The sequence below is a fragment of the Lactuca serriola genome, chromosome 5, assembly GCF_051521515.1.
Source record: "Lactuca serriola cultivar US96UC23 chromosome 5, Lser_US96UC23_V15, whole genome shotgun sequence".
NCBI lineage: Eukaryota > Viridiplantae > Streptophyta > Magnoliopsida > Asterales > Asteraceae > Lactuca > Lactuca serriola.
In genome coordinates, this window is record NC_136412.1 from 214,941,418 (window position 1) to 214,962,755 (window position 21,338).

The window sequence follows — 21,338 nt, forward strand, 5'->3', positions numbered from 1 at the left end:
AATAAAAAAGTCTGCAACATGATTAATTTGTTATAATTGAAGAATTCTTTGAGAATTCAATAATTCTTGAAGAATACAAGGCCTAAAATTCTTTATGTTTCAATTTTTTTGGATCAATGTCCATTAACAGTGACCACAACTAATATTCTTTAAGAATAATATTAACACTCTAAAAAAATTAACTGCAAATAGTTTGAAGAATAATTTAACATGGTCAATACAATAAAAAATAGTAGTTAATAAATAACAAAAAAGTAATTAGTATTCTTGCATGTAACCGAAACCATAATTTAAGGAAAATATACGACTTCCTTTTTTGGTTAGTAAATAATTATATTTAAACTTCCAAAATTACCTTTACTTATTTAATTAATCATTTATTGTTTTTCTAAATTCTCATTGGTTCACACATTCACACAATAATTAAGGTTTATATATGAACCTAACTCTCTCTCTCTCTCTCTATATATATATATATATATATATATATATATATATATATATATATATATATATAGGTAAAGTAAATATACGTAAAAACTTTATATCAATTTACGTACCTAACCACATTATACTACGTTGTTTTGCATTATATTTTCATTGCAATCGTTAAAGGTTCTTAAATTTCAACCCTTAATTTGATTAATTTCAAAATTTTCAGACATTTACCATTATATTCCTCATACATCATTTGAATATAATAGATAAACAATTAAAAGATATACTCTATTTGAGTGAATCATATAAAAAAGCGTACAATTAAAAAGATATACTCCTTTTGAGTGAATCATATAAAAAAAAAGGATATAATAGGTTTCAACATAATTAAAAGCGGAAATTAACAAGGAAAGAAATTAATCTTTTTAAGTTTTCCTAATATACTTTTTACTCAAACCCTACGCCCTTTATTTTTCTTCGCATCCTCTTCATTTTCTCTCTAACCTCAATTGATCTGTGATCGGCGGACCACCATCATCTGCTACCATTGTTTTTTTTTCAGTGATAAATCATCAGCCTTACACCAGCTGTGGAGATTGGATCCTTCATCATCTTTAATTAGACCTTGATTTATACCTGCATCTGTAGAAAGGAGGAAAGTTGATTTTTTTTTTAGTTTTTTTTAATTATTATTATTTTTTTTGGCTAAAAATATGCATCTAGGAGCTTTTCAATATTTTGTATCTAATTCTCTATCACATATTACCCTTTTTTCATTCTTTATTGATTTTAGAGTAAATTTCAGGAATGGTCCGTGTGGTACTGTGGTTTTGGTCGAATTTACAGATTTATCCAATGTAACATCCCAAAATTTAAGACCAAAAATTTCAATTTTAGTTTAATAATTCATAAAACCAAAAGTATAAAAACATCCATAAAAACATCTCATGTCAAAACCAAAGTGTCAATAATCAAAACATATTGTTATAAACAATATCAGAGTGTAATCTCAAAGATCTCATATGTGGAAAACATTGTGTGATGTGCTTGTGTGATGTGCTGCGATCGAGCCGACTCCTTTCCTTTGAAAACGAGGTACCTGAAACCAAAACTGAAAACCATAAGCACGAAGCTTAGTGAGTTCCTCCATCCTACCACATACAATATAACATACACACTGTCTAACATATCCGGGTATTAGACTACCCCTTCAGTCTCTTTCAACCAGTAACTGCCTAGCATATCAGGGTGCTGGCCTACCTCTTTGGTCCTGCCGACTGGTACCTAGCCAAGGATACCCCTTCAGTCCTTTCGACTGATACCTTGCCTAGCATATCATGGGGTTGGCCTACCCCTTCGGTCATTTCAACCAGTACCAGGGACTATTTCACCCCCTACTCTACCATATAGCATCCTAGTGCATAAACATATAAATCATATACTGCCTAGCTTATCCGGGTGCTGGCATACCCCTTCGGCCCTATCGACCGGTACTGGGGTCTATCCTACCCCTCCTATCACATATCACATAACGTTAAAGCATGAAAGCACATAAACATAACAGATAGCGACATACCATATAATTATCACAAAATATCATCTCTACTATAACTCTTAAGAGTGGGACAACCTTGGTGCCTTAGACCCGCTTCTACTGGAAGGTAACTCACATCGCACTACTAAAGTCCCGCAGAAAAAACTTTAGCTGTTGGTTGATAGATTCCTGAACTGTCAATCATCAAAATACCACCCAATCAATAATTGGGTTCCAACATATATCCATAACTCCATGCTTGGGGTAAAAGGCTACTTTACCCCCATTATAGCTTTATTTAAACCATAATTAGGGTTTCCAACCCAATCCGAACCCAATTAGGCCCAAAAGCTAAGCCACTAGATCAATTAGGGTTTCATTAGGCCCACTAGGGTTTCATAAGTCGGGCACCACCCACTACCACCTCAGGTAGTGGTGGTCAACGGTGGCAGCCACCTCACGGTGGTGGTTATGGTTCTAGTCCATTTATGTCCAAGCATTCCAAAAGTAGTCTAAACACAAACAAAAGCACACTGTCACCCAACACGGCGGTTGGTGACGTCAGCCACCACCTCATGGTGGTGGTTATGAGTTTTCTTTGATTATACTAGTCACTAATTACAATTACATAACACAATAACTCAAAATAACCCACACACAATAAGATAAACACACCCACACAACCACCCTTATGGTGGCCGACGGTGGTAGAGGGTGGCAGCCACCACCTCATGGTTGTGGTGGTTGCCTTTTCTGTGACATCCCCAAAATCTCGGCCAGAAAAGACCGATTTTCATTTATGCTTTTAAAATAATTTCAGAGTAAATCCTTTGGATTTGAAAGAGTTGCGGAATTTGTTCCTAAAAACAAAACATGATAAAACAATGTTTACCAAAGCATTTCATAAAAGAAATGTATTTTCATTATATAATCAAAACTCGGGGTGTCATGTTCCGATACAGACCAATAAGCATAAACGATAACATTACAAGTCATTCAACAAATATATACATATACAGACTTGTAAACAAAACAACTTGATGGTTCATCCATCTTATGCCCTCGCGCCACTTCCTGTAATACAAATAAAACTGAGTGGGTCAGGCTTGGGAGCCTGGTGAGCATATAGGGTTTTCAACCCACAATAAATAATCATATTTAATTTTCACCAACCAACAATAACCCAATTACCCATTCCCGTTATTCTCACTTTATGTCCCTAAGACAACTAACATAAGGGACCTAGTCTAAGAATATTTCATCGGGGCGACAACACATGCTTCGGGGGTTCCTCAGCAATATAAGTCAAATAAGGCAACCATGAGGGGGATGGAGTACAGCGAATGAACACCCAAGTTCATTAACACCTACAGGTGGCGAACCTGCTAATGTTTCCACAAGACTATCTAGAAAAGTCCGTGGTCGTCATCTAAACTCCGCTAGATGACTAAATCAAACAACAACGAGGCCTCTCATCTATTTATTACACACCAACTATCTACCCATGTTCTACCCAACATATTAGTAGATAAAAATATACATTTTTATACATAGTTTAAAAACCTGTATAGCATGCTTTAATCAATACATATTCCACATAACAGATGAGGCACACACACACATAACACGTATTTCATAGAGAAATAATCAGATCTATAAGATAGAAGAAAGTGAATACACATTCACACATATAAACAACAATATACTTAATACACTCAAACCATACTTGTATTATTATCGTGTTTATGAAAGGTAGTATACACTCACCTGATCAGAAGATGATCAGACAGCACTACGGGTTGCAGAAGTAGTAATCCTCAGCAGATCTGGAAGATCTCTACAAAAATCGAACTTCTCGCGGGCAGCGCTTCGGCTCGGGAATCGCACTTCTCGGGATCTTCGGGATCTCGGGACTTGCTTCGGGGCTCGAGAATAATACCAGGGCTTCGGGGTATTTCTGGCACACAAATCGATGCAAAACGGGAGAGAGAAGAGAGAAAAGAGCAAAAGAACTCGGCTGCCCTCGCAAACTATTTATAGGAGGCTGGAGCCTCGGAGTACGCGGGACGTACTGCTCCGAAATCGTCACTGCTTACGTATCCGAAGTGCTCGAGTGCGAGTGTCGACATTCCTCGGTGTACGCAGGGCGTACACGAGTACGCGGGGTGTAACTCGGATCAGATCGGTGACTCCTTTGGATAATCATCTGAATTAAAGATTAAATTTAAATACAAATTATTTAATAAACTTCGGAAACTCATAACTTCTTCATACGAACTCCGTTTTCGACTTTCTTTATATCCACGCGAAGGTGAGACTACGCTCTACAACTTTTGTTTAGACTCTGTCGGCAAATTTTAACTTTATTTTTTATTATTTATTTTTAATAGGTCGGGACAGAAAACTTCGTTATAAATTCATAACTTCTTCGTTTGACGTCCGTTCTCGCCTAACTTTTCATCACTTCGATACCAACAACGAGATCTTCGATCCTCGTTTAGATTGCTTCGGCTAAAAACCGCTCGATCTCAAATCGAGTATTTCAGGCTGCATACCGTTAAGCCGAAACTTCGATAAATCATAACTTCCTCATACGAAGTCAGATTTGGGCGTTCTTTATATATTCGGAAACCTCATTTCAACTACTACAACATTATCCAAAGATATCAAGTTTATTTTACACTTAAATTTTGACGCTTATTTTTATTCTTAATTGATCAAACCACATAATTAAGCAATTAAGCACAAAACACATAATACTCAAATAATACAATCTTATTATTTCAAAACGGGTTACAAAGGTTAACCTAGACTATTACATTGCTAAAAATGGCAAACCCGGAAACACAGGCATTACAATTCTCTCCACCTTAGAATGATTCCGTCCCCGGAATCACAGATCAACAAACAAATGCGGATAGCGACTCAACATGTCACTCTCCGTCTCCCAGGTGAGATTCGGCCCATTCGTGTGTTTCCATCGGACAAGCACTAACTCAACCATTTTGTGTCGCAACTTCTTAGTCTTTCGGTCAACAATTGTCTCTGGTTCTTCAATCAACCTTTTGTTCTCATCAATTCTCAATTTAGAAATTGGAATTATGTCGGGAACTTCTCCCGTGAACTTCCTCAAATAACACACATGAAAAGTGTTGTGAATTCCATTCAGTTCTTCGGGTAATTCGAGCTTGTAAGCTTGGTTCCCAATTCTCTGAAGAACTTTAAACGGTCCAATAAACCTTGGACTCAACTTTCCCCTTTTACCAAATCTTATAAGTCCCTTCCACGGCGAGACTTTAAGCAAAACCGAATCTCCAACCTCAAAAGTCATCGGTCTTCGCTTTTTGTCAGCATAGCTCTTTTGACGATCCTGAGCTGCTAACATTCTTTCTCTAATTATTTTCAACTTTTCAGCAGTTTGATGAACCATCTCCGGTCCCATAAACTGCTTTTCCCCAGCCTCAAGCCAACAAGACGGTGTACGACACTTCTGTCCATACAAAGCTTGATAAGGTGCCATCTTAATGCTCGAGTGAAAACTATTATTGTAGGAAAATTCTACCAATGGTAAATGTTCATCCCAATTACCTAGGAATTCCAAGGTACATGCTCTCAGCATATTTTCAAGTGTTTGTATCATTCTTTCACTCTGACCATCAGTCTGCGGATGGTAAGCTGTGCTTAAACATAACTTGATACCCATTTCCTCTTGTAGACTTTTCCAAAACCTTGAGGTGAAACGGCTATCACGATCCAATACAATCGTTAACGGAACACCGTGAAGCCTCACAATTTCCTTCACGTAAGAATTCGCAAGCTTTTCCATAGACCATTTCTCCTTGGCTGCTATGAAATGCGCACTCTTAGTGAATCGATCAACGACCACCCAAATCATGTCGTGACCATTCTTTGTTCTGGGCAGTTTAGTGACAAAATCCATAGCAATGTCTTCCCTCTTACCCATAGGCACAGACAATGGTTCTAAACTCCTGTTCGGTTTCTGATGTTGTGTCTTGACTCTCGCACAAGTCACACATTCGGCCACATACTTTGCAACATCAAGCTTCATTGTCAGCCACCAGTAGTAGGGTTTTAGGTCCCTATACATTTTAGTGCTACCAGGATGAATTGAGTACATGGTTTTGTGAGCTTCTTCCATCAGAAGATCCCTAATTCCTCCTGACTTAGGTACCCAAATACGATCTTGGAATACCTTCAGCCCATGACCGTTTGTACCAAACACCAACGTTTTGCCCAAACGTTCCTCCTTTCGGTCGTTCTTTTCAAAAGCTTTCTCTTGAGCTTTCTTTATACTTTCCACAATGGTCAACACAACTGTTGGATAAGGTGTCTAAGTCCATAACTTATTTGGTATATACTTGACCCGACCCGGCATGGTGCATTTGGGTTGCATTTCATCCAAACTATTTATGGATAATTTTATGAGAGTTATACACATATGTTTATTAATATATTATAAGTTATAATATATTAATATGAAGTCATGTTATTTAATTAGTCTTAGTCTTAAATTAATTATGAATTAATTTAGAGATTAAAAGGAAGACTAATTAGATTGTGGGCTATTGGTTTTATATAGTGTGGGCTAACACTCATTTGTTAATGGGCTAGGCTTATATGGAAGTCCATGGAGCTTTTAACCCATGGATCCTTGGAAAAGGAAAGGTCATGGGTTATTAGGGTTTCACCCTAATCATGTACACTATATAAGCATGCTTATGTTGCATGAAATGGCCACGAGTGTGACTAGTGTTACTAGAGTATGTGTGTTTGTGTGTGACCGATTTTAAAAGTATGTGTGTATACTCTCTCAAAGTTTTCCAAGAGTTTGTGGTGATTTGTGATTCCATTTGAGGCATTCACACTATTGGTGCTTGGCCCTAAAACTCCTTAGGAGTCAAGCTCATCATCAAAAGGTATGTAATCTCATCTAATTCTTTTATGTTTAAAAGTACCCCATGCCATGTTAGATAGGTTATGAACCTTGGAAAAATTATTATTTTGCATGTATTTAGACAAACATAGATCCAAGGTTTATTAGGGTTGCATGCACACTTAGGAAGTGTTAGATTGCTCAAAACCCAACAGTGGTATCTGAACCTAGGCTTGCTTGTTTGATACTTGATGCAAAATAGTGAAAAAAAAGTTGAAATTGTTGTTGTCTGGCTGATGGACTCGCCGAGTCCATGGGGGGACTCGCCAAGTTCAAGGCAAAATTCATCTTACTCGGCGAGTAGGTTCGTGCACTCGGCGAGTAGAATGATCAGAATGCAGAATTTCGACTTTTGCTGCTGGAAATGGACTAGAAACATTACCCTAAACTGTTTTGGTGTTTTAAAACTTGTTTTGGTTGGTGTAATGGTTGTTCTAATCCATTTACAATAGCATATATCAAAATTCCATGATTTTTATGTGTTCATAAAATTCTTGAAATTTTGATGATCATGTTCATGTTCTTATGAATTTAGAAGATGATAGGAATTATTTGCTGAATTGTTTAGAATTAATTCTTAATCATTTATGTGTTTTGATGGAGTCCATAATTTGTCCTCAAGTTATGGATATCCAAAGGTCAATTTTCTTTAACACACATTAAAAACACATAAGTTACATAAAATGAAGAGTCTTCATTTTTATGAACCTTTAATTCATAAGTTATGAAATGAAAAGTTTTGGATGGTTACAAAAGATGAAGAGTCTTGTCCTTAAGTTATGGAGGTTCAAGAGTCACTTCATTAATAAATATATAAATAAAGTGTAACCTTAATTAATTCCATAAGTTATAAAATAAAGAAAAGTAATTTTTTTCTTAGTTTAAAGTCTTCCATAACTTGTCCTCAAGTTATGGAACTTGAAGAGTTTTTGGATTAAAACTACTTTAAACACATAAATCATGGAATTAATTAGTTTTGAATAGTTTCAAAACTTGCCCTCAAGTTTTGGAATTTGTAAAGTTTCACACACTTTAATAAACTTTAATTCCAACCCTTAGAGTTTTAATAGTTAAAATTCAACCCTTATACTATTTATAACATTAATGGTTAATTATTATATGTATGTATAAGAACAAGTCGTTTTACCGTTAGTAGGCCTCATTCACGAAGCCGGTCTATAAGGTGGGTATAAGGTTGTTGCCTATAAAATGGAGACTTAATGGGTGTCCACTCTCACCCACCGCTTGCTTGATCGGTGGAGGGTCGTTAGCCGAACGGGTAGGACAATGACTTTAAATTCTCATTAAAAGTATAATGATTATTATAAAGTAACTAAATATTTTTTTATTTAATTCCCAATCTTAGTTACTTTAGGAAAAATGTGAATTTGGTGCTAGCCCATGGAATTCACACTTTGTACCTTACCAAGTCGTTGGTGGAGCGTGTGTGGTTAACCGGCACACTAACTTGGACTAGTAAGGATCACGAAGGGTGACTTAATGTTTGTCATAGATCAATGGAGCGTGTGTGGTTAACCGGCACATTGATTGGGTGATAATATTAAGGGTACCAAGTGAATTGGTATGGCTATTCACACCTTGTTTTGTGATCCTCGGCATCCCAGTCACAAAATTTGAGAGGGCACACTCGAGATTGAAACATGCCATTGAAAAGTTCAATAAATCTCAAAAGATCTAGGAATTTCAAATCCAATTAAAACCTAATAAATTATTTCGTTTTTCATGGTGGAAATTGGTGAATCATCATTCACCTACCTTCAAATATTTTATAGCTTGGATTACGGCATCCCTCTTCCAAATTATAAAATATTGTGTTGGGTCATAGCCTTAATATTTCATATTGGGTGTTATATTAAGGACTTTGAATCAACTAACTTGATTTTCTCCCATTATAGATGTCTGGTTTAGACAACTATGATCTTCCCAAATCTCTTGAAGATGGTGTCCCTCAACATCATGCTTCACTTCCTCCACCTCCTCCAATTATTCTCCCTCACCCACAAGTTATTGAAAAGTTTAAAGTCACTCAATCCCTATTGGCAAGCATAGTCTATGTGTGCTCACATCTTGGAGATAAAGTCACATATTGACAAGCCGGGAGAGTTGGGTGTCAAAGTCTCGTGAAAGTTGGATGTTCAATCACTTTCTTAGTAACATAGTGAGTCTTTTTGGGACTACTATGAGACAGACTATGACATGACCCTTAATGATGTTATCTATTTGCTTGGTGTTGTGGAATCAGCAATGATTTGGAACACCAGTAAAGAAAATTTGATTAAAAGAACAACTTCCCAAGTCTTAAATGGACATTGACAATGGTAGCATTGGATATCTAGAAAAGGATTTCTCTTCCCAATGGAAAGGGATCGGCCATAGTCAACTCGGTTGACCAAATGGTAAAGAGAAAGGCTAAGTCTGATATAGTCTCATGTGCCATTACCAAAGGGTCCATGTGTTTTGTTGCCAAAGGAAGGGGAATTGGTTGCGAAGCTGCCCTATTCACCTGAAAGGTCATAAGGTTGATCAAGTCAAGAGGTTTGACTCTACTTCGGGTAAAGTCCACTGTCTAACTCTATTAAGTTCCTATTTGGAGATTCTTATTACATAATGTGAATGGGTCACATGCTGATGTTTTTAAGAATCAAAGAAAAGATAGGAAGCTTAAAGTAAGTATATGTTGATTCTGATTGCGAAGGTGGGTTTCGATCGCATGGTTCGGTAATCAGAATTTTGAGCTGTCGCTTAAGAGTTATAATATATTGCTTATGAATAGATAACAACAAGGTTTTCATGTGGATTTTAAGGAAAAGTTTTTCCGCAAAGTTTTAAATAAAAAAAAGGTTTTAATTTTATTTATTTTAAAAATATCCTTACAATGGCATCTGTGGAAAATTGTTGCTTATATGTTTCCAGTAATAGCAATATTGGAAAGTGGATTTGATTCTTTCATTTGTGGTAGTGTCTGAATTTACCAAATGAGGAAAGTTTTTCATCACCCAAGTTTCAATTGGATAGAAACTTGGAATCATACAAGTTGTATTGTATGATGAATGAGAATTTTCATCTTTGAAAATTAAGACTAATTCTTTGATCACATGTATATGTGAGTCAATTGAAGGACTAAGGAATTAGGTACACTGGGTGTGCGCTGGTCAAGGTCCACCACAAAGATTGATCTGTCATGATTTACTAAAGATTAGTAAATATGATTATACTTATGAGGTTAAGTATAATTCTGTAACATTGGAAAGGTTACAATGTATGACAAAACAAATGAGAAGAATCAAATTAGGCAGAAAGATAAAAGTTTCTCAAATCTGAAAGGATGGGAGAGTACTTTAGTATCGTATTTCATGATCATCTTAATGATTATGAAACCATATCACAAATTCATACTCTAAGGACGTCTTAGTGTATTGTTATGGCTAAGAAGAGAGGTCATGAATTGTTGGATTGGTTAAGATCGAGAAGATGATTCATACTTCGTTCCAAAACAATTCTTAGAGTCATACTCCAAGATTATAACTTTGAGTGACATAAAGGAAGATTTATTAACACTAGTCAAATGTAAGAGTAAAATGTTTTCTACTCTTGTACATTTGAGATTGGTAAGTTGTGATGTCTTGGATGAGACAAAGACCAACTAAGACCAATTGTGTGAAGTGTTAGTCTTGATAAGAATCTGCACTATCCCTTGAATATTTGTTTTGTCAAGGAATGGTTCTTGACTGGGAAACTTATATGTCAAGGAGACAGTGGGAGCCTTAAAGATCCTGAAAGAGTTTCAAGATTTAATCAAGAGTAAAACCTGTAATTTATCACTAGCACACGACTTAAGGTTTGCAACCTATCGTGTTGACATAATTCTTATTTCTGTACCTACTTCAAATAAGTTGAATTTGCATGTGAGTTATCAGAGTTCAACTTGGAAGCATTGGTGGGCCTTGTGCTACCAAGGTGATAAGAAACTAAGATTGAACAAGTTTAATCCATGTAAGGCTGAATTTGTCACTAACCTTATCTTGTGATTATGGTTTTGACAAATTCACATGGATAGGAACTCATACACTATAAAATCTAAGTGTCATAAGGTTTCTCTCCGATTCATGAAAATGATGGTGAGGAAACACTTTCACTAAGTAGATTTTACGTAGATATCAATTATGTTATTTGCATTTTCAAAAGTCGTTAGTGGAGCGCGTGTGGTTAACCGGCACACTAACATGGACTTGTGAGAAATGGAAAATGCCTAAGCAGTTGAGACTATGATTACGACATCCCTTTTCATAGTCCTGAAAATTGTTTAGACACACATGTGAGGTATCTAAGAAAGGGTGTATGGATCTAAAATTCAGAAGTCCAGCAGATTTCTGGAAATATGTCAGAGCTAGTGGGAGCATAAGTGTTATGCTGATAATCATCATGTTAGTGGGAGCATGATTATTACGTTTAGTGTTGCAAGTTAGCAATGTTAATTATAGAAAACAAAAGTTTCAATTCGTGAAGTTGCAGGGGTTGAAAAGTTGTTTTTGCTATAATTAAGGGAGAGGAAATTATACTTCATTTCAATTCTAAAGCTTAGATTGAGATTTTAATCATCTTAGTCAAGAATATATATATGAATTTTATGTTGGAATGGTTCAACTTGAAAAAATTCTATATATATTGCGTTTTCAAAAATCGATTATGATTACGGCATCCCTCTTCATAATTAAATTTTGAAAACATGGCAAATAAAAAAATATTGTAGCAAAAGACTGGTCTAGTATCATGTCTTTATGTCAAACATCATGAATCGTGTCCCATATGCTTCGGATATAGGATCGATTGCATGTGCTATAAATTTATCTTTTCTAAATTTTCCAAATGCTTAAGGCATTGAGAAGGGAAAAGTCTAGAACTGGATATGACTAAAGTGATTAAGCAATTGTCGAGGACAAATCTGAGGTTCGCCAAAGATTGGTTGCTCAGGGAAAGTTGGAAGTATAATGTAAGTTGTCGGAAAGGACCATATTGACATATTCTGAAAAGAAGTAACTCTTGTTCGGAAGTGATAGTCAAAATGGGACTATGTAAATGTCTCCATAGGTGGAAGTTATTCAATCTATGTAAGATTAGAAAACCTTAATGCAAGAAGGATGTTCAAAGCAATGTACTTTGAATATGAGACTTCCGTTCCATAGAAGTTGACCTTCTTTGGAATACTCTGTAATGACTGGTGACAAGGTTTTGGTGACTTTGTGCATAATCATTACAAGAGGAACATTGCATAAAAGTTTAAAATCTAATAGTTTTTTTTGCTAAATGATAGGAATCGGGGATTCTCACATTTACAATAAGGATTTGGGATTGTGAAATGAGTATCATTGGAATCATGTTCAATTGATCTACATCACAATTTAAGGATCATAGACAAACATAGTGTGCATACTTGGAGCATGGCATAACTATTGTTTAGAAAAACAAAGTGTACATGCTAGGAGCATGGGACGACTGTTGTTTTTTATTCAAGTCTTAAGTTGATTGATTGAAACATTATACAATGAATAATGTGTAATCAATATGGTGATAAATAAAAGGTGGTTCTATTTATATTCAAAAGGGTTCTGAGACTGTGTTGGATTCGAGTATTATTGTGTTTCACGTTGCATGTTTTGACTTCCTAAATAGCTAGGTTATTCTTTCCGAATGACTAAGTTATTTAAACACTCCACAGTCGTTCATATGTTGGAAGTAGGTATGAACCAAGACTGTCATGAATCGAGTTTGTAGATGGCTAAATGGGTTTAGTCATAGCAATGGTTGCTACAACATTCAGGAGTGCTCATAAGTTATGAGTATTGGAATAAACCCACACTCACTTGTATCACTTCATGGAATTTATCTCGAGTGATCGTGAGACGGTAATATCATATAAATCTTCAAACCTAGAGATATGAGTTGTTACCTATGAGTTGGTTGTGCATTGATTGCACGTAAACGCATCAGTAACTTGATGTTATAAAACGTGCCTTTGTGTACAATTCAACAAGTAGTAGAACAAGCATATGAGTCAAAGTTTATCTGTTCCTTCTAGAAATAGAAGCGATATCTGGGCCCCTCGATGATTTTGTTGTGACCTATGTACCGGCCGGTCAGAACTAAATTGATGTGTTCGATTAAGTTCTTTGTCAAACAAATCGGAAATCGGGAAACAAGCTGTTGGACAATAAGTACGACGTTGTTCCATGTATTTGTCCGGCTGATATCATGAGAATAGAGGATTATATGATCACTTATCTAAAATGGCGCTTCATAGTTCAACAGAGTTTTCGAGAGCTACGATTGATGGTTGGTTCCTGAAGTAACATACGCAAATATAGTTATTAGACTTATCCAAGTGGGAGTCTGTTGGATAAGGTGTCTAAGTCCGTAACTTATTTGGTATATACTTGACCCGACCCAGCATGGTCCATTTGGGTTGCATTTCATCCAAACTATTTATGGATAATTTTATGAGAGTTATACACATATGTTTATTAATATATTATAAGTTATAATATATTAATATGAAGTCATGTTATTTAATTAGTCTTAGTCTTAAATTAATTATGAATTAATTTAGAGATTAAAAGGAAGACTAATTAGATTGTGGGCTATTGGTTTTATATAGTGTGGGCTAGCACTCATTTGTTAATGGGCTAGGCTTATATGGAAGTCCATGGATGATCCATGGAGCTTTTAACCCATGGATCCTTGGAAAAGGAAAGGTCATGGGTTATTAGGGTTTCACCCTAATCATGTACACTATATAAGCATGCTTATGTTGCATGAAATGGCCACGAGTGTGACTAGTGTTACTAGAGTATGTGTGTTTGTGTGTGACCGATTTTACAAGTATGGGTGTACACTCTCTCAAAGTTTTCCAAGAGTTTGTGGTGATTTGTGATTCCATTTGAGGCATTTACACTATTGGTGCTTGGCCCTCAAACTCCTTAGGAATCAAGCTCATCATCAAAAGGTATGTAATCTCATCTAATTCTTTTATGTTTAAAAGTACCCCATGCCATGTTAGATAGGTTATGAACCTTGGAAAAATTATTATTTTGCATGTATTTAGACAAACATAGATCCAAGGTTTATTAGGGTTGCATGCACACTTAGGAAGTGTTAGATTGCTCAAAACCCAACAACAACTTCAATTCTCAACGCTCTTGGCCTTTTCCTTTCAAGATTGACTTTCCGACCGAGAGCATCAGCAACAACATTAGCTTTACCGGGATGGTAAAGTATCTCGCAGTCGTAGTCTTTAAGTAATTCTAGCCAATGTCGTTGCCTCATATTCAATTCTTTCTGATTAAAGAGATATTGGAGACTCTTATGATCAATAAAAAGTTTGCACTTCGTGCCATAGAGGTAATGCCTCCATATTTTCAGAGCGAAAACTACCGCTGCCAACTCCAAATCATGAGTCGGGTAATTATTTTCATGCTCCTTCAGCTGTCGAGACGCATATGCTATCACCTTTTCTCTTTGGTTCAAAACACAACCCAATCCAACCCCAGACGCATCGCTATAAATAGCGAAGTCTTCAACTCCATCGGGTAAAGAAAGTATCGGTGCCTCGCATAGCTTCTTCTTTAGCTTCTCGAATGCTTCTTTATGCTTATCACTCCAAGCATAAGTAGCTCCTTTGTGGGTCAAAGCTGTTAATGGAGTAGCAATCGAAGAAAAGCCTTTGATAAACCTTCGGTAATATCCAGATAATCCTAAAAAGCTTCGAATCTCCGTGGGACTTTTCGGTTGTTCCCACTTCATTACAACTTCAATCTTTGTCGGATCAACCATTATCCCTTCTTGGTTGACCACGTGACCCAAGAATTGGACTTCACGAATCCAAAAATCACATTTGGAGAACTTTGCATACAACTTCTCCTGCTTCAAAACTTCTAACACTTCTTGCAAGTGTCTGCCATGCTTCTCCTGGCTTTTCGAGTAAATCAGAATGTCGTCTATGAACACTATCACGGATTTATCAAGGAACGGATTACAAACCCTATTCATCAAATCCATGAATGCTGCTGGATCATTGGTTAGTCCAAACGACATAACCAAGAACTCGTAGTGTCCATATCTAGTTCTGAATGCAGTCTTCTCGATATCTTGCTCTCTTATTTTTAGCTGATGATATCCTGACCTAAGATCGATCTTCGAGAAATAGCTCGAACCTTGCAATTGATCAAATAGGTCATCAATCCTTGGCAACGGATATCTATTCTTTATTGTTGCCTTATTCAACTCTCTGTAATCGATGCACATTCTCATACTTCCATCTTTCTTCTTCACGAATAACACCAGAGCTCCCCAGGGCGATGAACGAGGTCTAATGAAACCTTTGTCCAATAACTCCTGAAGTTGCATCATTAGCTCCTTCATCTCCGTCGGTGCTAATTGATAAGGTGCTTTTGCTATTGGCGTGGTTCCTAGTAACAAGTCAATTCTGAACTCCACTTGTCTATCAGGTGGTAATCCAAGAAGATCTTTGGGAAATACTTCCGGATAATCACACACCACTGGAATATTCTGCATCACCTTCTTTTCCTTCTTAGCATCGATCACGAATGCTAAATATGATGTACATCCCTTGGTTAAACACTTTCTGGCTTTCATTAGGGAAATGATTCCAGAATTTACTCTGCGTTTGTCCCCATACACCATAAACGAATCTTTGCTAGGTAGGTTTACTTTAACTATCTTCTTCTTGCACAATATTTCGGCATCATTGGCGCTAAGCCAATCCATTCCCAAAACGATGTCGAAACCATTAAGTTCGATAGGCAATAATTCCTCGTGAAACTTATTCCCATCAAGGTCGATTAAGATGTTTTTCATACGATGGCTAACAGGTACAAACTTTCCACTAGCAACTTCGACTAATAAATCATTATCTAGTCTATCAACAGGCAAAGCTAGTTTTCTACCAAACTCATGCGAAATAAAGGAGTAGTTGGCTCCAGAATCAAACAAAATTTGAGCAGGTAATTCATTTACGAGAAAGGTACCTGAAGCGACGTCATCTTCATCTTTCGCAGCCTCAAGTGTCATCTGGAAGGCTCTCGCCTTCGGCTTTGGTGGAATGTTGGGCTTTGCTGCCTCCTTCTTCTTCGGACAGTCTTTCAAAATATGCCCCTCTTCATTACAACCAAAACACATCCTTTTGTTGTTCGGACACTCATTGGCAAAATGTCTAATTTTTCCGCACTTGTAGCAGGTTACATCCTCGCTACATTTCCCAAAGTGCTTCTTCTTACACTTATCACACCACTTCGCTTCGCCTCCTTTTCCTCCACCAAACTTTTTCAAATCAGATTTCGAAAATTTGCTTTTCTTACCGGAACCAGATGTTCCCTCAAAATTTCTCTTCTCACCAACCTCAACCTTGTCGGTGGTTCTCCCCTTAATCATGTTCTCAACAGACTTGGCATCCCAAATAGTTGCCTCTAGAGTATGTGCCTGACGTACTGGCACCTCGTACTCCCATGGGAGTCCCTTCGCATACCGATCCACCTTAGTTAGCTCATATGGAACGATGCGCAAAGCAAACTCCATCTTATCAGTCAAGTTATTAGTGTATTCATCAACTGACATGCTGCCTTTCGTCAATGTCAGAAACTTGTTCTCCAATTCCAATAAATTTTGGGCCGAACAGAACTTGGGTTTGAACTGCACCAAGAATTCTGCCCATGTCAATTGCAGTGGCTCATTAGGGCTCCAAGTCTTCCTTAGAGTGTTCCACCAACGAACGGCTCCACCTCGGAATTGACGCACTGCATAGATAGTCTGCAACTTGCCTCTGCAGCCACAAGTCATGAAGGCTAACTCCATTTCGGAGATCCAATCCATAACTCCAATCGGATCCTCCTTTCCATTGAAGGTCGATAGTTTGCAAGTTAGAAAGTCTTTGTACTTGCATCCCATTCCATCATTCCTTCCATCATGGTTGTTTTGCCTAACTATCAGTGGGTTGGCTTGACCAACAGACCCACTGAAGTTTCCACCTTCCGAGTGCCCTTCATTTAATTCAGGCTCCTCCACACGAATTGACAGTTCTTCACGATTCTGTTGAAGCAACCATCTAGTTTCATCCATCTGACGATCCAACATTGTTTGAATCATCATTTGCACACCAGCCATGGTTATTGGCTCAGGTGCTGCTGTTACGACAGGTATTTGTTCAATCACTGGTGGTTGATTCCTGTTTTCATCAGCATTTCCAACTCCACTCCTTGTTCTCACCATTTTGATCTACACACCGAATAAGGTGAAATTAGATCCTCAATCACGATAGATATTTAAATCATCCTTATCGCTCCGAAACGTTTACATGCTAGTTCTAATATCGTAGACGTACGCTTAGAATCCTACACACATAAGGTTTCTAGATCCGGTCGACAACAGACCATAGATCCGAACAAATAATATCATATATGGCAACATATAGCATTTAGCACATAAAGCATTTTAGGCAACTTTCCTAAAATAAATTAGTGCTCATGTCTAAAATATCACAGACACATATCTCAAAATTTCACTTAACATTCTAAGTTTAAGTCTAGAAATCCTACAAATTCCTAGTTCGCTTAAACTAATGCTCTGATACCAACTGTGACATCCCCAAAATCTCGGCCAGAAAAGACCGATTTTCATTTATGCTTTTAAAATAATTTCAGAGTAAATCCTTTTGATTTGAAAGAGTTGCGGAATTTGTTCTCAAAAACAAAACATGATAAAACAATGTTTACCAAAGCATTTCATAAAAGAAATGTATTTTTTATTATATAATCAAAACTCGGGGTGTCATGTTCCGATACAGACCAATAACCATAAACGATAACATTACAAGTCATTTAACAAATATATACATATACAGACTTGTAAACAAAACAACTTGATGGTTCATCCATCTTATGCCCTCGCGCCACTTCCTGTAATACAAATAAAACTGAGTGGGTCAGGCTTGGGAGCCTGGTGAGCATATATGGTTTTCAACCCACAATAAATAATCATATTTAATTTTCACCAACCAACAATAACCCAATTACTCATTCCCGTTATTCTCACTTTATGTCCCTAAGACAACTAACATAAGGGACCTAGTCTAAAAATATTTCATCGGGGCGACAACACATGCTTCGGGGGTTCCTCAGCAATATAAGTCAAATAAGGCAACCATGAGGGGGATGGAGTACAGAGAATGAACACCCAAGTTCATTAACACCTACAGGTGGCGAACCTGCTAATGTTTCCACAAGACTATCTAGAAAATTCCGTGGTCGTCATCTAAACTCCGCTAGATGACTAAATCAAACAACAACGAGGCCTCTCATCTGTTTATTACACACCAACTATCTACCCATGTTCTACCCAACATAATAGTAGATAAAAATATACATTTTTATACATAGTTTAAAAACCTGTATAGCATGCTTTAATCAATACATATTCCACATAACAGATGAGGCACACACACACATAACACGTATTTCATAGAGAAATAATCAGATCTATAAGATAGAAGAAAGTGAATACACATTCACACATATAAACAACAATATACTTAATACACTCAAACCATACTTGTATTATTATCGTGTTTATGAAAGGTAGTATACACTCACCTGATCAGAAGATGATCAGACAACACTACGGGTTGCAGAAGTAGTAATCCTCAGCAGATCTGGAAGATCTCTACAAAAATCGAACTTCTCGCGGGCAGAGCTTCGGCTCGGGAATCGCACTTCTCGGGATCTTCGGGATCTCGGGACTTGCTTAGGGGCTCGATAATAATATCGGGGCTTCGGGGTATTTCTGGCACGCAAATCGATGCAAAACGGGACAGAGAAGAGAGAAAAGAGCAAAAGAACTCGGTTGCCCTCGCATCCTATTTATAGGAGGCTGGAGCCTCGGAGTACGTGGGGCGTACTGCTCCGAAATCGTCACTGCTTTCGTATCCGAAGTGCTCAAGTGCGAGTGTCGACATTCCTCGGTGTACGCGGGGTGTACACGAGTACGCGGGGCGTAACTCGGATCAGATCGGTGACTCCTTCGGATAATCATCTGAATTAAAGATTAAATTTAAATATAAATTATTTAATAAACTTCGGAAATTCATAACTTCTTCATACGAACTCCGTTTTCGACGTTCTTTATATCCACGCGAAGGTGAGACTACGCTCTACAACTTTCGTTTAGACTCTGTCGGCAAATTTTAACATTATTTTTTATTATTTATTTTCAATAGGCCGGGACAGAAAACTTCGTTATAAATTCATAACTTCTTCGTTTGACGTCCGTTCTCGCCTAACTTTTCATCACTTCGATACCAACAACGAGATCTTCGATCCTCGTTTAGATTGCTTCGGCTAAAAACCGCTCGATCTCAAATCGAGTATTTCAGGCTGCATACCGCTAAGCCGAAACTTCGATAAATCATAACTTCCTCATACGAAGTCAGATTTGGGCGTTCTTTATATATTCGGAAACCTCGTTTCAGCTACTACAACATTATCCAAAGATATCAAGTTTATTTTACACTTAAATTTTGACGCTTATTTTTATTCTTAATTAATCAAACCACATAATTAAGCAATTAAGCACAAAACACATAATACTTAAATAATACAATCTTATTATTTCAAAACGGGTTACAAAGATTAACCTAGACTATTACATTGCTAAAAATGGCAAGCCCAGAAACACAGGCGTTACATTTTCTCGGTTTTCCGGCCAAACAAAACCATACCCAACACATACTAACATTTGAAACACACCACACACACTTCTGATTGCAAGATAGACGTAGCCACCCACCTAGCGGCGCACGATGGCGGCATAAACAGTACTGACGGTGGCAGCAACGGCGGTTTCCAATGACAGCAACAACGTTCAGCCCTTCCCGCTTTTCCCAACACTCCTTCCCGTCGGACCTCGTTCTTTGTCGGCAGCAGATGCAACGATGGCGGTGATCGAGGCTAAGGCGCAACAAACAAAGAACGGAAAAAAGGAGGCGGCGACGCGACCTATAGCAGCGACAATAAATGAAGGAACGTCCGCCAGCGGTCCTTGTCGTCATCGGCAAAGGAATAGCAGCAGTGAACAGTCTCGCCGACATCAACGGTTTGCATTGGTGGCTTCGGTGATTGGAGTCGATAGCAGCAGCTAGAGAGTCATGAACAGCGGCTGGAGAAAGAGAAGGAGAAGAATGCGGCCCTCCTGTAGTCGCTTGTAGTCGCTCACTGAGTGGAAACTGGCAAGAGTCGGGTGGCAACGGCACCGGAGACGAAGGGGGTACAAGGTGCCGGCGGATGGATGTCCTTAGGGTTAGGGTTTCCGGGGTAACGGGTTATATACCCCGAGGCCCATAAACTTCCTTCCATAATGCCATCTTTGGTCCCTCCCTTCCCCTTTTCTTTCAAAGTGAGTCCATAATTTACCTTTTTAACCCCAGCCATCCAAAAACCCTTCAACTTAAGTCCCAATAATCACCATGCAACCCCTCCCTCTACAAATTATTTTCAGATGAAGTCATTATATTACCAAATGGCCCCTCCTCTACGAAATCTTTTCAATTTAGGTCCCGACTTTACTCTTTAGCCCATGCTTCCAGAAATCCTTTCATATTAAGTCCAAATGATACAAACACCCCCGGTATTCTTAAAATCTTTTCAAAATAAATCTCGAATTTACACTTTAACCTCCGAATAAACCAAATTAAAACATTTGGCTCCCCAAAACAAACACCCCACTAAATATTATGGATTTTAGGGCCTATATATATATATACACATATATATATATATACATATATATATATATATATATATATATATATATATATATATATATATATATATATATATATATCTGTAACACCGTAAATTTCAAAAAGAAATTTTGCATTTTATAAAAACATAATTCATTTATTATTCATAAAAACATCATTGTTTGAAACTCAAATTCATAGCATATAACAATCCCAAGATCTTATAGCATAAAATCCCGTGTGTGTACTGATCAGGCCGACGCCTTCCCGCGATCCTCACTAGTACCTTAAACAAATAACACCAAACACTGTAAGCACGAAGCTTAGTGAGTTCCCCAAAATACCATATATATAACACATATTAGCCACTCGAGGCTATAACTCTGTCGGTCCGTGCACCCAACTCTATGAACCCTCAGGCTCTATCTCTGTGAACCTTCCGATTCTAACTATGTAGCATGCACAACATAAATCACATAGAATAATGCAGTGCAACACGTAACACATATATAGCATACAACACTGTATCACATAACTCTAATTACCTAGTCAAGGTAAAGTATAGTGAGAAGACTCACCTCGCGTATCTC